The sequence below is a fragment of the Tenrec ecaudatus genome, chromosome 5 (genome assembly GCF_050624435.1).
Source record: "Tenrec ecaudatus isolate mTenEca1 chromosome 5, mTenEca1.hap1, whole genome shotgun sequence".
In the NCBI taxonomy this organism is placed as follows: Eukaryota; Metazoa; Chordata; class Mammalia; order Afrosoricida; family Tenrecidae; genus Tenrec; species Tenrec ecaudatus.
The window spans coordinates 57,209,498-57,227,566 of record NC_134534.1 but is presented as its reverse complement, the minus strand read 5'-3'; the positions used below and the strand labels follow the sequence as shown (position 1 = coordinate 57,227,566).

Genomic DNA, 18,069 nt, shown 5'->3' with positions numbered 1-18,069 from the left:
ATGCCTCTCCTTGCACTGTTATCAAATAGGCATTCTTGCCCAAAGGGTGGGCACCCCTGAAAGGCAGGAACTGTACCATACTCTCCACTGCGTTCTCAGGGCCTGGTAGGCATTCAAAACCCAATTATATCGAATACAATTATTTGTTCACTGAACCCGTCGGTCATATTTCTATTTGTGAGAGTATATGGCAAATTAAAACAGACATTCGTAGAGTTTCTTAACCTCATTACTGTTGGCACTTCAGACCGAGGAATTCTCTACAATATCCCCGGCTGCTTCTACTCCCCACGTGCCAGTGACATGTGTCTTTATCCCCGTTGTGACAGCTTACAGAGTCTCCAGACATCGCCCAGTAGCTCCGGGGAGAAGCGTAAAGTGGCCCCAGTTGAGAGGCACTGCTTTAGGAAGAAACCACGCCAGAAGAGTCAACCGCACTGAAGCCGACGTCTGTCAGCGATGTCTTTGGCACGGTCACTTCCAGAAGCTAATGAGATCACAAGAACGAAGAGGCAGGTGACTGGCGTAGGATGTTTCTTTGACCACGGGCTCTGGTATATTGTGGGGAGAAAAGAAGAGAAAGATGTTTCATTCTCCTCGTACCTAACTGCGGAGATAGATGCAAAAGGGTTCGCCCAATCCACGCTAACGGTTTTCAGGGAATGCGGAGCCGTGAAAATACAGCAGCGAAAGGTCCACATGCCAAATGCCCTGCGGCTATAAAACAGTGTGAATGAAGTATGCTCATTGTCAGCGCTGGGCTGTTTATTATGAATTGTATCAAGGAGAACAATTTTGAAAATGCTGCTGAATATTTATTAAAAGGAAAGCCCTGTAATAACTCAGGCCCTGACACGCTACTATTAGCAAATAACTCAGCCAGTTGAAAAGGTTAAGCGCTGCACTGGCAGGAACCGTTACAGTGAGTGCAAGTTTAACAGCTCCGTGTTCTGTTCTATTTTTCTCTCAGCAACCAGTGTTTCACGATCCCATTTCAGGCATTCCAGAGCAAGGCCCCAAAAGCTGTTGTCCCTATGAGATTCTTCTGATGAGGTTCCAAACTTTAAAAAATCTCAATCTCACTTTGAAGGTGTTGAGCATCGTGGGCTGATGTCCAGTGTGCACATTCACGTGTGCATTTGCTACACTGAAGAAAAACCGACAGGAGACAAAAACCAAACTCACTGCCATCGGGTCGATGATGACTCACAGCAACGCTGGAGGACAGGGTAGAACTGCACCTCTCTGTGGGAGTAGAAAGCCTGGTCTTTCTCCCAAGGAGCAGCGGGTGATTGCAAACTGCTCACCTTGCGTTTCACAGCCCCATGTGTAACCACTACACCACCAGGGCTCCCGAAAATAGACAATTCACGGTCAATTCTGCACACCTGAAAAGGAAGCGTGTCTGTTTAAGTTCTTTTCATAAAAATATTTGTATATTTCTCTGTGTGCTCATCGGTAAATACGTAGGTTAAAGACTCTACAACATGAAGCGTGTGATTGTTTACCCCTTCATGACCCAATTATCCGCCACCTTGAATTTGTTGTGTTGCTACTGTGTGTTTTCACCTATGGAAGGCATGCTGAATCAAAGAGCATTTTAAAAATTTTGTTATGAAATAGGGATTTTGATGCATATGATGTGAGACACATGTTCCTCTGTACTTTGCCGGGCGTTTTGTGGGACACGCATGTCCCTCTGGAGTCTGAAGTAAGATTATGTGGGGGCATATATGTCCCTCTCAGATGCGCATTACCTTATCGCTCCTTTGACAAGTGCATGCAGTGTACAGTGTCTGAAAATGCAGTATTCATGCAAACATGGAATCAGCGTGAGAAAGACAACTTCCGAAAAAGGCCGGAGAACACAGGCATACAATGACAAGGCTTATCTCCCAGTCAAAAAGCAGAAAGTATAAAAGTTGTACAAAACTCACACCTCTATGACGCATCCCCTGGTGAGAAAACATGACAGTAACACAGGTCCTCTCCTGACAGCTGCATGCACTGTCAGTGGAAAAGCAGCGGCCCAATATCCACCAGAGGAGGGAAATTAGGTGGGCGTTATCTGTCCCACCGGTTGTGAAGGGGTTAAATCCACTAAGGAAAAGACTGGGGCACAATATGCAGAAGCACTCTATTCAATCAAGTTCTGACTGTACGCATAATTATGGTATTTAAATTAGATTACTAATTTAGATTTGCTCTATCATGTCGAGTGCCCTAACCTAACAATGTCTGAATACAATTCAATGAGAATTCAAAAAACACAAAAAATATAATCCCTCTTTTCTAGAAGATGAAAACTCCGAGTATATGATATTAAAATGTGTACTCATGGAAGGATTAGTAGAAAATGTGACTTAATTATGCATCTCGATAGTGAGCAAGAAACACAGTGGTGTTAAATCGCCTCTCCGCAATACTCTCCATTCACTGGATTATTGTACGTTTGTTTGGATGAAATGAGACCCATGAGGCATGAAATGGCCAAATTAATCTGCCTTTTACTTCATCTGAGTTTCCCCTCACATGCTGTAAATAAGAAGCGCAATGAAATTACATATAAAAACACGGAATTACTTTACATTGTTATTTAAATTCTCATGCCAAGACATTCTAGATTGAACTAAGGCTGCCACAACACTCCACATGGAGTGGTAATTACCAGAACTAAGAGGCTTGCCTAACATGTTTATGCAACTTCCAAACACTTGTAAATGTAGAATCATTTTAAAAGGAAAGGAAATAGGAACCTTGGCAGCGGTGCAATGGGTTACTCGCTGGACAAGGTCAGCCGTTCAAACCCACTAGCTGTTTCCGGAGAAAGAGAAGACTTAAAATAAAAAAAAAAGAGGACCTGATACGGAGGGCTTAAGTGGAGAGCAAATGCTTTGAGAATGAATGGGGCAGGGAATGTATGGATGTGCTTTATACAATTGATGTATGTATATGTATGGATTGTGATAAGAGTTGTATGAGCCCCTAATAAAATGTAAAAAAAGAAAAAAAAAGGAAAGGAAATCACAGGTAGCAAAAGAGCCACCCACCTGAATGTCACAAAACCCCTTTGTGTCATAAACCCCTTTGGATTCACCACTTCCTACTGAAACCCAAATGTAAAGTTAGCACTGTGAAGCTTGACATTGAGATTTAAGGATAAGCACACTGGCCTCAGTGCTTTGCCACTTGCTGGAACTGCTTTCATCTGGAAACTGCCATTTGCAAGGCTCTTGGATCATTTTTGTGTGAAATAAGGTAGCATTATCAACTTTGTTTGCAAACAGGCATAAAATCCCACATCCATTTCATGCTTTCAGCACCGCTGCTTGTGGAAAGGATCCCTGGTGGTGATGTGGGTTAGGGAGGCATTGAGCTCTAAACCACAAGGTTAGCGGTTCAAAGCCACCTGTTTCTTTGCAGGAGAGCGATGAGGGTATTCATTCCCATCGAGATTTACAGTCTTACAGGGGGACTGCAAGGTGGACTCAACTTGATAGCAGGGGTTTTTTGTTGTTGTTGTTGGCTTGGGTTTTTCTTTTTGTGGGGGTGGAGTGGGTGTTGGAGGGAGCATATGAATAGCTAGTATCTGTTTTATTGGACGAAAAATTTGGTAAAAATCATAGCTTTACGATCTGAGGAGCCACAATAGAAGATGTACAATGAAAATAAGCCCTTTATATTTATGAACCTAGCATCATTTTACACTGATGAAGAAAAACACAAGTGTCTTGACGCATTTTGCATTACGTTGGTAACCTAATCACTGTGGCATCGTTTACTGTAATGCATTTGGACAACGCAAGGTTAACATTATAAAAGGAAAGCCAATAGTTTAAAGTTCATTGGGCCCATGTCCCTTATGCCCACATGCACAGACACATGTCTGTAAGCACACATAGAACTCATCTGATACAACACTCAAGGCCCCAGGAACCGGTTTGCTGCTTAAAATATCAAATTTGTATGTTTTCTAACATAGGTGCTTCTTAAAATGCCCTTAATATAATTATAGAGAGGATGTTCCCTCTGTGACACAACAGGTGTCCTCTCGGCTAATGTCATCATTCACAGCTGTGTCTCTAACCTGTAGCCTAACAGTCCATGCCCAGAGATGGCACCAGAAGCGGGTTCCACCGTTGGGGCTTGCAGCAGACTAATTTTCAAAACTTTCTTAAATAGTCCGCCCTCTAAGTTTTCTTCCATATCTATTCACAGATATAGGCAACAGGGGGAGTTGCCGGGAAACGGAAACGAAAACCAGGATTTGCAGTCAGAAAGCCTGGTTTGGGTCCTTGGGTTGCACCACTTCCTAGCTGAATTACCTCCACCTGGTCTTCAGAACTCGGCCGCGACCAGCTCCCTCCTCTCTTTAATGAGCGTAATTCTACCTTTCGGTCGAAATTAAAGGCTGCAAGGCTTGAGGACTGAAACGCACTGCGTTCACTACAAACACGTGGTCATTATGGCCACCATCCCCAAATACACCGTTTGTGATGAGGCCTGTTTTAATAAGGCAAGTGAAAATCACAGTGCACTGTATTCGGCGTACCTCATGTAATTGGCGAGGCAAACGACTCATGACATTAATGACTTTAAGGGGATTGGCCTCAAAGCCCAACCCCTCTGAAGGCACCACGGCTGTGATCAGAGCTCAAAGCTCGTTCTCGTACACTGTCACATAAGGTGTCATCTATTACTCCTCCTTTCAACGTGCTCAGTCATGGACACAATCGGATCTGCCCTCCAAGGAGACAAGTCCCTGGTGCCCTGGTGTCCACGAAGGGAAGGGCAGGGCAGGGAGGGCATGTGCAATGCTGTCCTGAACACAGTTGTGAAGCTGGATTCCCGAAGTTGCTTCTTCCTCCTGCCCCTAGCTCCACCCACCTTCCACGTGGTTAACAGAAACTGACAGGCAGATAAGAAGGAGCCACTGTTATCTATGTTGGTACAAGCAGGAAAAGCAGGCCTGCTTGCCCCTTGGCTGGCAGCTGCCTGCCCGTCTTCCCTTTCTCTCACTTCTTTGCCACTGAGCGTTTTGCCATCCAATCAAGCACTGCGTTCAGCGTTGCCTCTGGCTTCAGCACAAGCACTTCATCTTATTGTCCAGTCTTCCTCTCCTCTGTCTGCACCTTGGTCTTCCTACACCATCTTCCTCTTATTAGTATTATCCCACACATTCTCCAGGTAGATTGCAACATAGCTGCTTCATTTCCACAAACCTGCCTTTCCAGCCCGCCCATCTTGGATTCCTAAAGCCCAAGCATGTACAATCACTGAATGAAGCCCAAGCCACGGGTGTCCCTCTCTGGTCTTTCCTATTAGGTAAATCCACGTCTGATGCCCCATGTTCCCCTGCAAAGCTGGTCCATGCTGTGTGTGCATTCCATCACCAATGACACCCGTGTCCATTCCATTTCCCAAGTCCAAACCTGGAAATAAATCATCCTGAACTCATCCATGCCCTCTTCTTTCTCTCCACCCCCCTACTAGCCTTGGCTCTTGCCAGCCTTGCTTCATATGTTACATTGGAGGGCTCACAGCAAGTGTATATGGCTTCTCCACTGCAGCCGACCCCCATGCCGTTCCCCACGATACACGAGATGATAGTTCCAAAGAACAACCTACCTGCTGCCATCAAGTTAATTCCGATGCATGTAGCCCACGTGTTACAGAAGAGACTAACTCCATGGGGTTCTTGTGGTTACAACCTTTAAGGAAGCAGATGGCCAGGCCTTTGTGGTGTGTGTGTCACTGGGTGGACCCAAACCTCCAACCTTTAGGTTAATGGATGTTCTCAAACTCACCAAGAAGACCAAATATGGCACTCAAGACCCTTCCTAAAGGGGATCCAGCCACTTTCTCCAGCCCCATTTACATCCACTCTAGTGTACAAAAGACCAGTTGTTCCACGCCTGAGCATATACGCAAAAGAAATAAAAGCAGACACTCAAAGAGATATTGGTACATCAATGCCACATTAATCACCCTAATACAGCAGCATTGGTCACAACGAGATGACCAGGTAAACAAAAGATGGTACCAACATACCCCAAACTAAACCCACCGCCAGCAAGTCAATTCCAACCCCTGGTGATGCTGGCCAACAGAGAAGGGCTCAAAGGGTTTTCAAGGCTTCCCATCATTACAGTCTCACCTTTCTCCCTAGGAGCAGCTCCCGGGTGGGTTTGAACTGCTGAACTATCAGCAGCCCGATGCTTATTCCACAGCACCCCCGGGCCTCCTTCACTTTTTATCTGTACAATAAAGTACTATTCAGCCACTAAACAATGGAGCACTGATACATGGCATGACATGGAAGAATCTGGTCACCATTTTGCTGAGTGAAATAAAGTAATCAGACCAAACCAAAGTCAAATCCCCTGACACTGAGTCAATTCCAACTCAAAGCAACCATGTAGGGCCGTGTGGAACCGTTCCACGGGGCTTCCGAAACTATGCATCTTTATGGAAGCAGACTGCCTCCTCATGCTCCCTCAGTGCAGCTGGTGGATTCAAACAGCCTACCTTTCGGCTAGCAGCCCAACACTTAAAACCCACTGCACCATCAGGGCCCCTTAATGAGTCAGACATGAAAAGATGATTATTATATAATTTTCTACTTAAATCCCTCAGATGGTCAAATGCATGCTGTTTGTTGTGACAGGCCATCACGTGGATCCTGGACTCCCAGTTAAGCCTGTGTGGGTAGGGAGAATGGCTCCGTGGAGTTTTCTAGAATGTAGCCTTCCTTAGAGATGGTCTGCAGGCCTTTCACCCACATTATGCTGAGTGGGTTCAAACCACCAACCTTTTGGTTAGCAGTCAATGCATAGAGACAGAACAGAGCTAGTCACGAGCAGGGGCGGTGGGGAGCTGCTGCTTAATAGATGCAGAGTTGGGTCTGGGGTGAGGAAAACGTTCTGAGGTGTCTGGGGTGATGAAAATGAAAGTGGTCAGGGTTGTCCCCAAGAGAAAAGAAAAAGGAAGATGAGCTATTCCAACTGTACTCCCCACTCCCTCTATCCAAAATAACTTCCGCAGCCCCCTCCCATCCCCAGCTGCCTGATATCCCCCCAACTTATTCTTCCGGACGCAGATCAAACCCTGCTTCCCAGGAGAAAGCCATTCCCTGGGCATCAGGTACCTCTGCAGTGTAGCTTCTCTAATGCACTGGTTGCAAATGCTGGTCAATCTCTTTTTCTCTCTTGAGACTGACACAGTTAAAGGCAGGTGTAGCAATTTTCCTACGTCTGAGGATCTGTCATTTAACAGCCTGCCTGGCAATACATATTTGGGAAATGTAGACATGAATATATAACACTCCAACTAAATTTGACTCAAACACTACCAGGTTGCTAGGGACCGACTGCGTGTGAGTGAGAGGTTTACAGCTCTCCTTCTCAAGTGTCAGGGAGAAAAATAATAAGGCCCCTCTGGTCACAATTCCCCAGTGCCTAGTGCTGGGGTTTGTTATAGCCCTGTACAGCTATGCTCGAGATGAACTTGTTAACACAAAAAGAGGAGAAATCCTTATGCCGTGTGGCTTGATTGTGTCTGACTTATAACGTGAGCTATCTCAATAACAGTAAAGCTTCCCAATAGCCAGGATATTATTGATCAGCCGTGGTAGTGATGGAGGAATGGGTAGGGGTAGATGAGAGGCAGAGCCATGAACAGTAATGACAGAGCCACTGGGAGATTGGAAGGTCAAGAATGTATCTGATGACCTTCCATTCTGCAAAGGATACATCCATATCAAAAGGTTTCATATGCAACCCAGGACTCTTTAAGGACTGAAATGACAGATGACAGCAACGTGGAATTGGACCAATGTTTAGGAATTTTGAGAAATCAAGTAAGTTGATAGCTTGCAAATGACTATCTGGTAAAGTATGTGCATACTGGGTCAGTTGGAAGCTATGAAATCTAAGAGAGAGTTACATAGATGCAGGTGAGCAATTAAAAAATTTTTTTAACTTCCCATAGGTTCCCAGGGTTTCAGGTGCTCTGTATTTTAAGCAAAGGCCTCTTAAATAAAAAGGCTTCCATCAAGTGCATTCCAAAACATGGTGGCATGGGGGTGGCCAAAGCCCCTCACTCACACACTACCACTGAAGTCAATTCTGACTCCGTAAGCCTATAGGATGGAGCAGAACTGCCCCTGTGCGTTTCTGAGGCTGGAAACCATATTTTAAAAATAATTTTATTGGGGGCTCATACAACTCATCACAATCCATCCATACATCTATTGTGTCAAGCACAATTGTACATTTGTTGGCATCGTCATTCTCAAAACATTTGCTTTCTACTTAAGCCCTTGATATCAGCTCCCCCACCCCCACCATTGAACTCTTGATAGTTTATAAATTATTATTATTTTGTCATGTGTTACACTGTCTGACGTCACCCTTCAGCCACTTTTCTGTTGTCCCTCCCCCAGGGAGGGGGTTATATGTAGATCCTTGTAATCGGGCCCCCTTTCTACCCCTCCTTCCCTCCACTCTCCTGGTATCACCACTCTCACCACTGTTCCTGAAGGGGTCATCTGTACTGGATTCCCTGCGGGTTTCAGAGGCTGGAAATCTTTATGGGAGCAGACAGTCCCATCTCTCTCCTGCAGGGTAACCGGGTTCACAGCCCACTCTGCCACCAGAGCGCCTTCAAGGCCCCTATTGGGTCCACATTTCTTCAACCAACCTCTATGACAAATAGTCTGTATTTAGGACATTAACGTTTTCATTGATTTGCTCACAGGTTTGAAAAATTATTTAGTCCTCTTTCAAAATAAAATCAAGGTCAGAATAGAGGAGGTCTCAACAAAAGATGCCAAAAGATTATAATCACACTTTCTCTATAATTGTAATCCCAGGGGGCTGTGAAGAACTTTAGTGAATAAATATTGGCTCCCCTGAGAAATTGTGTGTGTGTGTGTGTGTGGCAGGGGGGAGAGGGGTGTGGCTGAGAGGAAGGGTTTGAAATGGGTGTGCCTGAAAGTGTGAATGCCTATTCTTTCACATGTCCCCCCACCCCAGCCCCGGACTGGTGCTAGTAGGATTCTAGGACGGACACACACACACACACACACACACACACACACACACACACACACGAGGGCTTGATGCCACTTTCCAATGCAAAACAACACACACACACAAACCTGACTTTCAGGTACAGGCATTCATTTCCCTTAAAAACCGGGCCTTGTGATGAAGGACAGATGAGCCGGCCATAGCAGGGTACTTCCAGGGCCGTTGATTACTGCTACATTTTTAGATGTAAACAAACATCTCCTGGGGTGGGGTGGGGTGGGGTGGGGGCTGGGGGAAGCATCAAGAGACTCTCAAGCCTCAGCACTTCCCCTTCCTTGAATGAAGATGATGCAAGCACATGACCGCCTGACCGCCCACGGCACGTGGACATCCCTCTCCCAAGTGCTCCAAAGCAGCCTCAGCCTTTGTTTGCTAGTTCACAAAGCGGACCGTGGCGTGGCTTTGCTGGTTTTTTCTTCTCCTTCTCCTTCCTAAGCTGGTTGCCAGGACTAAGCTGAAGCTCTTCCTCTGTGAAGACATGCAGATACAATTTCCTGTGTAGTTAATGCCAGCTGCGGGCCACGGGGCAAAAAGGTGGGCATGAGCTTTCCCACCAACCCTTCTAGCCCTGCCGCAGAATTCTTGTGAGACCACGTGAGGCGGGCTGCAGCTGAAGACATCCTGGTAGTAGAAGGCCTATACAATATGGCACGACCATCAGGGAGCTCCAGAATTGGAGGCAGCAGGGTATTCTGTAAGCAGCCCAGGCTGAGTTAGACACCCCTCCTTGACACCTTGCTCCAAAACTCAGGTGTGGCCTTGGACTTGTGGCCTTTATTTCTACTTTTGTGCACCCAAAAGCAAAGATAAGAAATACCTTGTACGGTCTTTTAAAGGATTAAAAAATGCGTTATGTAAAGTTCTTCGCATGGCAGCCAGCACATTAGGTTAAGTGCTAGCGTTAGCTATTTCAACTCTTACCTATGAAAGCTGAAGAATGAGGCGCAGGAGCTGTTGGGTGGCACAAACCACTCACATACCAGCTGACAGGTGGCAATTAGAATCCACCCTGGGGCATTCTGAAAGGCAGGCACGGTGGGTGATCTGCTTCCGAAAGGCCACCGCCTTGAAAATGCTACAAAACTCTACACGGCCATTCCACTCAGCACCCGGGGGAGCTACTCTCAGCTGGAATCAACTTGCTGGCATCTAAGAAAAACAGAACAAGTAGAAATGTAGCCAGATAAACCACACTCAGAGGAGTCTCCCCTGTAGCCAGCGCTCTCCCAACCTTGGGAGGTGTCTCTGTGATACGGCATGTGGCCTACTTGCTTGTATAGCCCGACATCTCTAGAGCAGCCCCACCCCTCCCACAAAGCACTGGGGACACCGGGGGCAAGAGAGCTCTAGATATACAATCAGCTCCCAGCTCCCAGACCCCAGCCTGATGCTGGGCCAAGGCAAGGCTCTTCCTGCCCTTGCCTGCATTACAATCAGTTCACCTTTCTTGCATACGCATCTTCTGACCAATGGAGAAAGTTGGATGTCAGAGAAAAACCCATTGGAAGATTTTAAAGCTGATACCAAGGGGGCAAGTAGAAAGAAGTGTTTTGAAAATGATGGCAACAAATGTACAAATGTGCTTGATACAATGGATGGATGGATGGATGGATGGATGGATGGATGGATGGATGGATGGATGGGTGGATGGTGATGAGAGCTGTAAGAGCCCCCAATAAAATGATTTTTAAAAAGAAAAAGAAAAGACAACACAGACAGGAAATGAAATAGAACTCTTTCTAAATTGTGATGGTTTGGTTAAAAGCAAATTACAGACCTCTCCCAAGTCTCTCTCTCTCTCTCTTATACACACCCACACAGTCTTACCGTAAAACGACCTGTAAGACTAGAGGTTCACTTGAAACGTAGCCACTGACAGAGGGAAGGGATTCACTGGTCTCTGAAGAGAGCTGACATTAAGACAGACATTTCCGTGGGGAGGGAAGACAGACACACGGGGGTCTGAGTTCCCGGATACATAACATTGAGCCCTGGAAACTCACTCACTTAAAGAATTGTTTGTTTTTAAAAAAGAGTTTTGACTTAAAGAAGAAAAAGCCAAATTAGAACTTGTCTGAGAGTATCTTTCAGCAGAAGGACACATTAGCTAGGCGGCATTAATTCGGCTTGTGTGCAGTCTGTTACTTCTTTACCTTAAATAGAACTTAGATTGTAGTATCAAGGAAATAAATATTTACCAAGGGTCAGAACACCACATAGACTCTGGATGATAACCTAAACTAGGGACAAAAATAACAGTGGCCTTGGAGTCATTCCCAACTGCTGGCAATCCAGTGGGAAGTGCAGGTGGGAGGGCAAATGCTCACCACGTACTGCCCTGCCCGCCCTGTGACTCTGGGGTGAAGCTGAAGGGAAGCCTGGGAGTATGATGGGGAGGGAACAGTGGATATATGAAATAAAGATGGTGCGATGCGCAAAGCTTCTGTCTCTGGCCAAGGGGGGGCGGGTTGCCTGGCTAAGGGGGAACCCGTAGGCAGGGCTGGTTCTGTGTGCGTCTGATCCCCACTTATGGGGTAGCAGGTGGTTGATGAGGCTGCAGTGGCGGAGCCCATCCATACCATGTACTCTTTCTAAATTCTCTGAATCTACGAGAGGGAAGTAAGAAGCAACAAGATCCGCTCCAAACTGAGAAAAAATGGACGTCTTTGAATCGTGGTGTTGGTGAAGAAGACGGGAAGGATCGTGGACGACTAGAAGAACACCCAGGGCCGTCGTGGAGGAAGCACGCGAGAAGGTTCCCGAGAAGTGAGGATGACAGGACTTATGTTTCAGGAGAGACCAAGCCACGGAGGCCAGCTTGCTTGGTAACGTGGAGGGACAGAGACAAGTGGGAGGCCCTTCAGCAGAGGGATTGGCACAGTGGCTGCCAGGACGGCCTCCAACACCGTGGGGCCCAACCGGGGTCACTAAGAGTTCAAGTGGAATGACACCAACAGTGAGCTAGGAGTTTCACAACTACAGCCACATTGCTGAGCAATGCTGTTGCTGTTAGCTGTTGATCTCTCTCAGATGGATCCCATTTTATGATGACCACTCCTGGTCAGGGAGGCGCACGTGTGGGCACTGGTGAGCACTTTGCATATCTTACTAAATGCTTCTTCCCTAGTAAATGGAGGGTCAGCGTGCCACCCACTGCACCGCGTGGTTAATGGGGATGAAAGGAGAACCCACAGTGGGGAAACTGCGCAAGTTGGGGCAGCAGAGCCCCAAAGAACAGGGTTTTGAAACCGCAAGACACGCTGTGAAATGTCAGCTCCCGTGTCTCCTGTCTGCTCTCCCAAAGCTGCCTGTTCCACATGAGGCGCGATTGGCTGGGGGACAGTGTTCTTGGTGAGCTAAGGTGGAGACAGAAACGTACTGCACGGGCTGCAGTGAATCTGCGGGGTAGGAGATGCCCCATACATGGTTCTACTCTCTCCCCGATCATACACACGAGTTGCTTTGTGAATCTCTGCCAATAGCCATTCGATACCCATAATATCCAATGGTAACTTTTCCTTTGAAAATAATGGTCCTTGTCTATGGCCAGCTTAGTGATATAGCACACCCTGACTTCACCAGCTTTCCACAGACGAATTTATTCCATCGGCACCAATCCTGTGAGGGAGGTACAACTGTTACCCCCATCTTGGCAGCAGTGAGGTGCAAAGAGCTTAGAAGACTTGCCCAGATTGAAGCAGCTCTGGTGTCGGTCCTCTTAACTACTGCGCAGTAAAACTCTTTGGTCTCCCTGGATTTTCAGTTTATTTTGTCTCTCCTGACAAAAAGGCGATTCCATGTTTGGAAAATAAGCATCAGATGCACCCACAAGCTACAATATGTGAATCTGACAAACACAAGCCAGTCAACAGCAGTCACTTTTGAAATAACGTACTTTTTTGCCTTAGGATTCTTTTTAAAACAATGATATATTTTTAAGCAAGTGCCTGCAACGATATGCTGGGTACCATAAATAAATGCACTTCTCTCTCTCAAGAGTACTTAACTTTTACACGAGAACATCACTGCTCCCATCCCCAGGATATTCCCGAGGTTTGGATTAAACGTCAATCCCATGTCCAGAACAAGAACAGATTCAGTCAGTCTTAATATGATCTGCTTCACTTAGCTAATGATAGCCACATCGAATCTTCCATACATTCCCCTTCTGGTCTACAACTGCTCCTAAGAGTCACCCAGCAGTCCTGCACTGCATTTCAAGGGGTACCTTTTGCAAATTTAATCAACTCAAGTATTAAACATCAATGATGATTATCTATTGCTCTGCTTGAAAGGAATCTCCAGGGGACAGAGGAGAAGGCAAGGTTACAGAAGCCCATGCTTCAAAGCAGGGCAGGGCAGCCACCTATAAATCATGCTCGTTGTTTATTAAGATAATTAAGTCCATCAGTACACTTAACTTTCAGACGCAACAATTGTCTGGCACGATTTCCACTTTTCCTGAAACAGAAGGGATGTGTTGGGAAGGGGTCCTCTGCGCTCTCTGCACAAGGCGTGCTATTTTAATACATGATTTATGTGCCTAATTCCTAGTTCTGCCTGGCCTGCTCCCTGTTAGGAGAAGACGCTCCAGTGTGCGGAGGCTGCTCTATCATGTCAGCATTTTCATGTAACGCTCCTGGAGCTGGACTTGAAACACCTGGAGGGGAGGGCCTCAGCTGCAGCCTGTGCAGAGGGACCCAGTTATCCAGACTGGAGCCTTCTTACGTAAGAGGCTCAGGACAATTGGGGTGACACCCAAGTGTCATCCTATGCATCCTCTTCCTCTGAGACCGCAGCCACACGCTTCAAGTTTATGAACCCACAAGCACCGAGCGGCTTTCTCGTTTGTTATGTGCCCCATAGCACAAAACGCTGGGCAGACTTGGAAGTTCTGTTTGTCGTTATTGTTGTTTCCCAGTGGGGCTGGCAGCTTCTCCCTAGGGGCACAGTAAACTGGAATGCCTTGGAATCCCTGGAGCTTGCAGAAGGAATGGCTTAGCTCCCACCCGCTAAGATCCGTGGCCGTCCTGGAACACAGCCCAAGTCACTCCCCCGCGGGCTCGGGCGAGAAATGCCAAGACCCCCGCGCGCCTCACTCACAGAGAGAATGTCAGGGAGCTCCGAATGCACAACCAGAAGCCGGCGGAATGCCCTCCGAGCACCTGTCCTCCCGCAGCACATTCCCCATCTGGCCCAAGCCAACCCGCGTGCCGTGCCCGCTCCTTCCCACCCTGCGCCCCCAAGCTGGAGTGCCCCGCTCCCAAGAGAGGAGCGCTCTGCCCCTGAGCACCCAGCACCCACGCCCGCCTTCCACAACACCAAGATCATACAAACCAACCCCGCCTTCCCACGCCTCCCTCCGACTTCGGAAACTACAGTCAACTTACTGGGACGCAGGGGGCAGGGAGGCTTCTTGGGGACACCGCTCCCAGGCAGTCCCTGCAAACTCCGAGGCGGAGGCCCGCCGCGCGGGGAGCGCGCGCTGCCGCCCTGCACCGCAGGCTGCGCTCCCGCGTGCCTGCGCCGGGCACTGGCCGGGGCGCACCGCCGGGCGGCGGTGGCGGCAGGCGCGACTCGGCTCGCACGGGCTGCGCCGCCCGGAGCGCTGCAGCTGCCGCCGGCCCCGGGACGCGGCGCCCCGGGCTCCCCGGGACGCGCGGCGTAGCGAGCAGCGCAGGCAGCGGACGGGCGGGGCGCCGTCGCCCCGAGAGTGGCCGGCCCGGCACGTCGCGGGCGGGCAGGCGCTGCAGTCCGCACTCGCCCGCCGCGCCGCGGAGAATGACAGGCGCCGAGGCGGAGCGGCGGCGCGGGCGGCGGCGCGAGTGCGCATGATCCCGGCCCGCTGCGGCACGTCACGGGGGAGTCGGGGGCGGGGCGGGGGAGGGGGCGCGGGGGCGGGGCCCCGAGTGGGGGCGGCCGGGGCGGGCGCCCGGCGGAGCCCGCGGGCGGGCTCGGGAAGTCCCCCACCGAGAGCTTTCTGCACCCGAAGCCGGGTGGGTAAACTTGTGTGTATCTTTAAAAAGCCCACTGACCCGGTGCTGAGCGAGCCACCCCAAAACAATTTAACTCGGGCTACTCCTTTACACAAGGCTGAGATTTGGGGGACAGGGATCTTCACCTGAGAAGCTTTTTAAGCTGCACCCCAGAATAAGCCTGTAGGGGGGGCATTTCTGGGGTGGGGCTCAGGTAGCAGGAGGTTGTAAAGCCTCCCAGATATTTCCTAGGCACTATGACCTGACGTTCCTCAAACCTGTTCTGTCTGGCGGTCTCCTGGTGGGTGACATACATACAATGCAGATCTGGAATCGTAGGGGGTGAGGGAGTGCTGAGATGCTGCAGTTCCATTAAGCTCTCAGATGATACCAACGCTGCTCCATCTTTGCTTCTCCTGGGTGACCTAGGGCCCTGAGGGCGCATCTGAAGCTTTGATCTACAGGAAAATATCTGGAGGAGCTTATTATTATTATTTTTAATGCAGAGCAAATTCCCAGGCTCAACCCATCGTCTTTCAGTTTCCCTTGTGGGCAAAAGGTGGAGCTCCGGAATTCCATTTCTATCAAGCACTCCCTTATGGGTCTAGCATCCAGGATGTGTAGACCCAATCTTTAGACTAACAACCTGGCTTTGGGTAAATAGTTTTGAAATGGCAGTCAAGCCAGGTCTATAGCTCAGGTGATCTGACTCCAATTGCAAATTCAGACCAAATCCAACTCATTCCAAATCAACCATGTTTTGTCTGATTCATCCAAATGTTCTAGTAGAAATACTATGCACAGCAGAAACAATGTGTGTGACATTAAACATATCTAACCAAATTCACTTCCATCAAGTGGATTCCAACTCATAGTGACCCTGTAGGCCAGAGGCCAACTGCCCCTGTGGGTCTTCCAGACTGTAACTCTTCCTGGGAATAGAAAGCCTCATCTTTCTCCACCAAGGCTCAAGCTGCTGACCTCATATTAGGAGTCCACTCGGAACCGTGAACCGAGCACCCTTTACACATATCCTTAAACTCAACTCACTGGCATCCAGTAGTCGCCGCCTTGGGGGTCAGGGTAGAACTGTGTCTGTGGGTTTCCAAGGCTACAGCTTTTTAAGGTTCAAACCACCAGAGCACTGTTGGTGTAGAACATTTAACCTTATGGTTAGCAATCCATCAAGCAACCCATTACCTCATCAGGGCTCCCTTGGGACAAATTGTGAAAGGGGCCTTGAAGTTGGAAGGCGCGGGCAATCGTAGTTCACTGGCAGAACTCTTACCTTCGGTGGGGAAACGACACCACTCCATGAAAGCCATGGCACGTCTGACAGTGGAGGCTGTGTGCGCCGATGCTCAACAGGGCTCAGTGGAGCCTCTCTATTAAGACTAGGAAGAAAGAGCTGGTAATCTACTTTAGAAAGTGAGCTGAGAAAAACCTTGTGGTTCACATGGCCTGATCCCATTATGCGTGGGGTTTCCTTGGGTGTGTGTGAGGGGAGGGACTTAATGGCATCTAACGACAAATTTAGGAGGAGGGGCTTATTCTGAGGAAAGAGTGGGTACAGTGAGCTAGTTATGGAACAAAGGTTGCTACATGGTCAGCAACCAGGCCATGGCAGGCGGAAAGGCACATACAGGCAACTAGACATCAGACTCAAGCGAGAGCCTTGAGAACAAGAACAGAGAGGCTGCTCTTGGTCCCCTGGTTTGGTGCAGGGCAGGAAGTTCAGTTGTTCAAGAATTTATAAATGTGTGGCTGTGGTGGACTGAAATTTCTTCACGTGGCTCTCCTACCCGAGTTTCTGTAGGCCCCGCCAAATGGTTGCGGGAGACTATGCAAACAGGGTGTGCGCAGCCCTGGTAGAGTTACCACGCTCCTTGTTATGAGGATGCGCCATCTTTGAAGAGAAGAGAGGGAGAGCCCAGGACCCTGGAAGAGCTCTCCACGATCTCCGTCTGACGTGGCAGAGGCCGCCGAGACCAGTCGCATCACAGACGGGCACAGGAAGCCGCAGAGGAGCAGTGCCAAGAAGATGCGGGTCTTGTGGGTCAGAGTAACGTGTGTGCTGGCTTCTTGGGCCATGGAGGCAAAGGCCAAGGGACCACGTGGCTGAGAGACTAAGAACTCCAGGGAGACTTGGCTACCAAGTGGCTGAGAGGAGAACTGGAGAGAGATTTGCCTGCAGGCTGATTTCAGTATTTGCGGATCCTGACTTGGGGTGACCTATGAACTTCCCTAACCACAAACCCCTGTGAGCTCTCTGTGGCTGCTGCAACTAATTCCTGAACCCAGGCTTGATATAGAGTGACGTGGGAGGAACGGTTGGGATCCAATTAGGTAAAGAAGGATGGAGTGTGGAAGCAAGCCTGACCCTCTACCGAGGCACCAGGGAAGCTAGAGGAGGCCGCACGTGCCCCCCATTGCCGTGGACTGCAGTGGAGCCCCACGTACATGGCCTCATTAACATCTCACAATGGGCCCTTAACAAGCATACAAAGTATGTTATACCCACTTTGCAGATTTTTTTTAAAGGAAGCTCTAGACGTTGAGTGACTCACTCGGACAGATGGTGAGACTTGAACAAGAGCGCACGATTTCTGCATGCTGAGCGTGGCTTCCAGAGCTCTAAAGAAGGCAAGGCTTCAGATGTCATCAAGCATATGGGTTCTGTGTTCAATATTCACCTCTTTTAAAAGTCGAGCCTACATTGTGAAAGGGAAAGGCTTTCTCTGGGTAGGGAGGACCTTCACAGCAGGGGTGTAGCACTGCAAATGGGCGTTTGCCAAAGATGTAGCTCTTTGCAGTCCCACAGGGTGGGCAGTTCCACAGAGGGGCTCGAAGAGCGACACTTGCATCTTCTGGTGACAATTCTGATGCTCATTTTGCCCAGACACAGAGAAGTTAAGTGATACAGGCCAAACCACTAATCCAGGCAGGGGCTGGCCCCAGGAATCTCCCCTTTCCTCCGCTACTCACTCATGACCATCGAATCA

The 18,069-nt window shown here is 48.7% G+C and overlaps 1 protein-coding gene across 1 annotated transcript in view; it reads right to left on the bottom strand.

The window, feature by feature from the left end:
• The window catches only part of PAG1 (phosphoprotein membrane anchor with glycosphingolipid microdomains 1), a 172,230-nt gene extending 157,530 nt beyond the window's left edge, over positions 1-14,700 (bottom strand). The window contains exon 1 of the mRNA XM_075549537.1: positions 14,483-14,700. The gene's annotated coding sequence lies outside the window, so the exon portion shown is untranslated. The remainder of the gene's footprint in view (positions 1-14,482) is intronic.
• Positions 14,701-18,069: the final 3,369 nt, after the last annotated feature.